At 42.7% G+C, this 6,792-nt stretch overlaps 1 long non-coding RNA gene across 3 annotated transcripts in view; it reads right to left on the reverse strand.

Annotated features, from left to right (window-relative positions):
- Window positions 1-6,792, reverse strand: part of LOC125924885 (uncharacterized) — an 85,684-nt gene that overhangs the window by 45,390 nt on the left and 33,502 nt on the right. For 2 of the 3 annotated variants that reach the window (XR_007458613.1, XR_007458612.1), the window contains exon 2: window positions 5,891-6,156. This is a non-coding gene — a long non-coding RNA (uncharacterized LOC125924885). Of the gene's footprint in view, window positions 1-5,890; window positions 6,157-6,792 lie in introns of those variants that run through there. The other variant, XR_007458614.1, reaches the window with a different exon arrangement.

Raw genomic sequence — 6,792 nt, forward strand, 5'->3', positions numbered from 1 at the left:
GTCTCACATTGCAATTTAATCTCATGTCTTCTTTTTCAATGTCTAGTGGATTTGTTGTATTTGCTTTATTAAAGATGATTCAATATCCCCAATTAAAAAAGATGTGGCAATTCAGCTATCTTTAAGGAAGCAATTTTCATCTGAAATTTGCACAAACTTTCATTTCCTTCGCAGGGCAAGAGACAATGATTGGAACAGAGCCAAAGTGAATTCCTGAGACTGAAGCTTTTCCATCACGGAGCTCTGGCTGCATTGCAGTCACGGTGGTTTAGGTAAATCCCTGTGATGTTACCAAAACAAGGACCATCTGCTCCCAGGCCACACTCCCATCCTGCTAGAGAGCTGTGTTTCTTGGCTGCATTTAATTAAGGCAGAGGCTTATTAGCTTTCTGTGACCAATCTGTTTTATGTTTAATTATAACTTGCTTTCTTAATGTGCTATGTACTTTAGGAATAAAAGATTAAGGATAGCAAAGTTGTGAAATTTAAATACACATATTTTTCTAACTTTTCCTTTTGGAATGTTCGATTGCAAAGTATGTATAATAGAAGCGATTCAGTACTTCCAGAACAGTTTCCTTCTGATCAAATATTTGCATTATCTGGAAACTAAAATAAATATTCAATGCAGAACTGGAGGTCAAGCCTTTTCCACTCTTATCTAATTCCTCATTCTCCCAAGTTAACTACATTATGCTAAAACTGAAAAAAGAAAATGCATAAGGAAATTAGTATCTTGTTTGGGTAATTTCATATTTTGATTCATGAACGGGAATAGAAAACACTTCACAAACCTATCTTTAAGCAAGGAGATAATTCTGTTAATACATGAGTTATCAGTATCTGTTTTCCTCAGTGAAAGTCATACCGACCTTCATTGTTTTTAATTCAATAAAAATTGACCTAAGAAATTAGAAATAACTAGCCAAAATTTGTGAAAAACGAGCTCGTAGTTCTGACGGACGTGGAACCGCATCTTTGTTGCCTGGCTTCAACTTTACCAAGTTTGTGCAGTATGCTGCATGGTGTTCGGTGCCTGTGGTTTGAACAGAACTTCGCACATTAGGAAGAGACAGACACACAGGCAGAGACTAGCTGGGACAGGGCTGGCCGCTCCCCAGCCTTGTCACCTTGGATGTCAGCTCTACTGCATGGTGCTACATCTGCAAGAAAGGACAGTTATTTTTGTCACACGTAGGGAAGTTATGTTGGCTACAGGCGGGGGACGGTTGGATCACAGAATTAACTGAGAACTACTACAACTTAATCTCCTGTGCATCCAGACACGGTGCAAGGCACTGGGGGTCACAAAATACACAGGCGAGTCAGGGCACTCCTTACAGCTCCCCAGGAGGTTTCAAATCTGTGGTCCTGGGCCATGAGGCTTGCCCTGAGCTCACCTCTCCCCAGAAGTCCCTCATCTCCTATACTAGGGCTTCCGCAGCCCACTGGGCTCCATGCTCTACCCTGCAAGTGCTTCTCCCTCAGGACATTTGCACTGCTGTTTCCTGGGCTAAGAGACTCACCTGCAGATACTATCCTCACTTCACTCAGGGCTCTGCTCAAATACCACCTCTGCCCTCAGGCCTTCCAGGCAACAACTATGCTTTTGTAGACTTCTTGTTCCAACACAGGGTACCCCCGAGCCAGTCTGTTTATCTCCATAATACATATTCCTACCTGATGTACCATAAACCTGTTTGTTCACTGATTTATTGTTTGTCTCTCCCACAAGAATATGAGCTTCGTGAGGGCAGGGACTTTGTTTTGTTCGACGTTGTGTTCCCACGGATTGAGAACAGTGTCTAAAATGTAGAAGATAAGTAAATAATTGTTTGGGGAAATAAGTGCATGAATGAAGGCATAATTCCTGGGGGAGAGAGACAAATAGGTCAAAACATTTGGAGCAACACTTCTGGGCGGGGGGCCAGAGAAAAGACGCCCCAGACAAGTGATATCTGAGAGGGATCTTAAAGAGAGATGTGCCAGGCAGCAAAGGAGGAAAAAGAGCATTATATTGCAGGAGGGCAAACACAGGAAGGCACAGAGTTACGACACTATTAGGTTCAAGGAAAGGTGGAACATTAGGTTTCACACACCACGTGGTTTCAAGTGGAGAAATTACAGCACTATTACAGCCGGCACCTAATTCAACACAGGAAGTCAGACTCCTGGCACACTCGGCTGGGTAATTTGAGTAGCGTTAACAGACTAGTCACAAAGGTGGATCAGGGTTTAAAGATACCAAAAAGGGCTCACGTCACTCCCCGGGAACCCTTTGCCAAGCCTAGGCCTGAAGTGGAAACAGAAGACAGGCCAGACCCAGAGAGGGCAATGAGGAGGGACGCGACCCACCCTGGGATCTGCCAGAGGCCACGGAGGAAAGGTGTGCCTCGACCTCCCCTTCCCCCAGCCTCCTATCACCTTCAGGGCCTCCCACTAGCTGAATCTAACTGGAAGCCTAAGGTGGGAGGCTTTTGTTGATGTGGTCCATAGGGCAGGACAGAGAAAATTCCGAGGGACCATGAGAAGATACCCACCACAGGAGAACTCTCTGTAGTGGTAAAAACTCTTCATAGAGCACCTCGAGATGGATGGTGAAACCCCAAATTTATGACCCGACAACCAAAAATGTTCATCATTTTATTTATTTTTTTTCATATTTTTTTTTAACGTTTATTTATTTTTGAGACAGAGAGAGACAGAGCACGAACGGGGGAGGGGCAGAGAGAGAGGGAGACACAGAATCTGAAACAGGCTCCAGGCTCTGAGCCATCAGCCCAGAGCCCGACGCGGGGCTCGAACTCACGGACCGCGAGATCGCGACCGGAGCTGAAGTCGGACGCCCAACCCACTGAGCCCCCCAGGCGCCCCGAACGTTCATCATTTTAGTGCCCGCACAGGCAGCAATGAGAGAAGTTTGTTTTGCTTCAGAGGAGGAGGAGAGAATGTGAGGAGAAAGAAGGGCAAGGGAGAGAACTCTTGTGTCTGCTGTATACAACGTAGCTTCCCCCCAAGGACCACAGATCTTCAGCAGCCTGCATATTCCTGAGTAGATCCATCGTTTTTGTGAGATTATCTTTGTGTGTGTGTGTGTGTGTGTGTGTGTATGTGAGATCTCATAAAGGAACTAGGTTTCACACATGGGACAACCCACCAGCCCTTGCAGAAACACAACTAAAGAGGCAGAACAGGCCCTCAAGTTCCCATAAATCTTTTAGGGCTATTAGTTTTCCACAGGCTACAAAATTGCCAAGGTTTGTCCAATTCTACCTAGATCTTTTGGTTCCAAAGAGTTGTAACTTTAGTTGTAGCTTACAATTATTAAGAAGTGTGGATTTTTTTTTTTTTTTCCTCCAAGCAATGGTCTAAATATGGAGGAATTTATGTAGGAGGTTGTCATGGTGGGTTTGTGGAAGGTGGGCAGAGTGTCCACTTAAAAGAGGTTGTAAAAATAGGTTAGGCAAGAAAGACAATGCCCCCACCTATGACAAAGCCTCTGAGAATGTTCTGGGCTCTTGGAAAAATGTATGGCTCTACACTTAGGCCATGAATATCATCCTTATTAAATCACTCAGGGCCCGAGTTCACATATACTTAGTCCTTAAAATGTTTCACTTAACATCCGCCCTTTGTTCAACTGCCACTAATCACTTCCCGTGTGCACTTTCTGAGGGGTTTTTCTTTCACTCCTTGGGTTTCTTTTAGATAGAGGTCATAATTTCTCTTTTCTCCCCCATGCAATGTAACACTGTGGTTCCTCTAGAGCTCCTGTCTTTCATACACACTCCTTACCATCTGGTATTTTCATGAATTAATCATTCTAACCAGCAAATGATGGTTTCACCTTACTAGTACGGAAGGAAATTTAAAGTCCCTGTTATGTTATATTGGAAGACAGAAAGGTGATGTCCTTAAACACTAAATGACATTTCTTCCCTTTAGGAAAAAAAATATTTCAGGAAAACAAATGCTGACCGAACATGGTAAATTTGAGCATTCGGAAAAGCCAGAGCTCTCATAATACCATCAACATAACCCAAAGTCACTGTATATAAGCACCTACTGTCCCACATGCTTATCTGAAAAGGCATGACTTCAAAGGAATGTCGAAATTTAAAAGACCATTGTCCTTGGTAGAGACACTAATTTCCTAGAATTCAATGGTCCTGTTTCCTGTAATTTTCATCTTTGGGAAAACCATGGTTTCCGTGATATGTGACATTTATTAATGACACTGTTTTTAAAAGTTGTTTGAAAGTCATCTAACATGAGCCATTTTCTAACACATACACACGAATAAAGTTATATATTGAGCCGCAGATAAAATCCATCCACACTCTTACATGTATCAACTCAAAAATGAGTAAACAGGTAAAACATACTTTCATGTACTTTAATGTACCCTATGGCTATAAGCAGAAGTTATTTTAATAGACTGATCTACCATCGATTTTTAAAAATTTTGATAGAGCCGGCTACAACCTTGCTGAACTTTGCTTCGTGGTGCAGTGCAGAAGCACCGAAGAAAATCCCTACGTACAAAGCTTTCCCCGTGGCATACGCGCCACGCTCACACCCAAATGGTATTATTGTTTGGAATACACGCTCTTGGATTGCTTGAACCACTCAACTGCTTCTTAGTAGTTTACAAAACAGAAAAAGAATTAAGGACTCTAATGTGATATTAAAGGTTAGGTCAGAAATGTTAAATACAGGAAACTGCTATTCAAAGAACATGCATTTTGCATGTGAGAATCCAGAATAATGGTTACTAGGTTCTTTATTCTCATTCCGTCTAAAATTCTAAAAAATGCAAAACATCAGGTAGCTTATTCAATGCCAGCGTACCTCAAAAGTTATGAATTCGTACTTTAATAATGGACTGTAACTGTTGCTCCAAGGGTGATTCTCAAAACACCCACATCAGGATTATCTAAGATGTGAATCAAAAATGCCATTTCCCGAATGTGCCACAAGACACTTGAGTACTCCTGAAGCCCACAGCGTGGGCTCTACTGCCGTGGGAAAAGAGGTCTCCTTAACGTCTGCATATCTGGCCTTGATAACCTGCCTCAAGGAACAGGTGGCACCCCTTTCAGTCTCGTAAGATACGGTTCAAAACAGAAAGAGAAGGAAAACAGGAGATGTTCTTTGATCTTTACATCTTGCTCTAGAGTTTCTGTGTGCTTGAAACTTTGTTCTGTTTTTGTTACAACACAGACCCGTTCTTCCCTCAGTGCTGTGGACTAAGAAGTCGGAGTTGTGATTTAGTGCTACTGTTGGTATCAAGGAGGGCCGAGTGTCTCCTTGCCAGGGGCAAGGCAGCCTTTACCAAGCTCGGCTGTGGGTTTACTTAACAAGCTGATTATGTGGCTCTCGTCATGTGCTAGCCAATGTTCTGAGTGCTTTACCAGTAGTGTTGACTTACACAAACCTCTAGATAAGCCTATCAGGTAGGTGTTACTGTTATCCCCTTGACCCATTATGAATGAACGCTTTTTTTTTTGTCACCCCTCTTGAGAGCCTCGTGTCTCAAGTTCTCGGAACTTTGAAACGCACCACCAAAAAACAAAACACAACAAAAAACTTTGCGAAAGTAGAAAATGGAGAAATTGGTGCCTAAAATGTATTTCCTTGAAGTGTTCCTGGGCATGGAAAATCAGACTACTGAAAAGTTCTTCTGCTGGGGGTCCTACTTAGAGCTCTGGTATAAATTTGGGACATACCAAAGGGAAAGAGATGTCACCCCTGAAACTCCGGGTGCTGCCTGAGACCTTGCCCGTCCAAACACTTAGGTGGAAGTCCCCTCCTCCCTACGGCCTGGCCAAGCTGCATTCAAGGAGGCTCCCAGTCCCCTCTGCAGCCCCAATGACAGGCAAACATCAGCTAAGGCAATACGTTAATCTTTAATAAAAGAGCCAATATTTTGCAATGTGGTCATCCACAGAAGCTGCGCTTCACGTTTACAATGGTAAACTACAATCACGGTGTTAAATATTTCTCTAAATTGTTCCGAGGCATGAGAACCGGACTTCAAACTGGCAAAGGGAGAACAGGGCACAACTCACGTCAAAGTCCCTCTCAGGAGAACACAGCTTCAAGCAGCCAAACTTGTGGTGTCTGTCCACTCCAGGTGGATCTGGAAGGGCGTATCTGAAAATTAAACGTGTGTCAGACTTTTTCTTTTAACTCCCTGTAATCTCCACATTTCATAGAGAAGGGGAGGACTATGGAAAGGAATCAACATCTCCTAATGGTCGATTATATGATGCATTCACCTCCTTTTTTAGTGACTCGGGCAATTAAAAAAGAGCAGTCAGTAGAGTTTCTCATATCAGCTAATATATATTACATTTTAAGTGATGTGACATTGTTTATGATCCCCAAATGATAAAACATCGGGCCTAAAATTAATTTTTCTAGGTGTATTAGTCAGGATTCTCTAGAAAAAAAGAACCAATAAAAACATATGCATGTATCTCTCTATAAACACACACACACACACACACACACACACACACACACACACACACAGTCTTTAACACATCTACAAACATGTCTGTGTGTCTGCCTGCCTATTTATCTATCAGAAGAGGGAGAGAGATTTATTTTTTTGTATAAAATCTTGGGTTTTTATTTTTTTTATTATATGAAATTTGTCAAATTAGTTTCCATACAACACCCAGTGCTCATCCCAAAAGATGCCCTCTTCAATGCCCATCACCTACCCTCCCCTCCCTCCCACCCCCCCATCAACCCTCAGTTTGTGTTCAGTTTTTAAGAGTCTCT

Source organism: Panthera uncia, chromosome F2, assembly GCF_023721935.1.
Source record: "Panthera uncia isolate 11264 chromosome F2, Puncia_PCG_1.0, whole genome shotgun sequence".
NCBI lineage: Eukaryota > Metazoa > Chordata > Mammalia > Carnivora > Felidae > Panthera > Panthera uncia.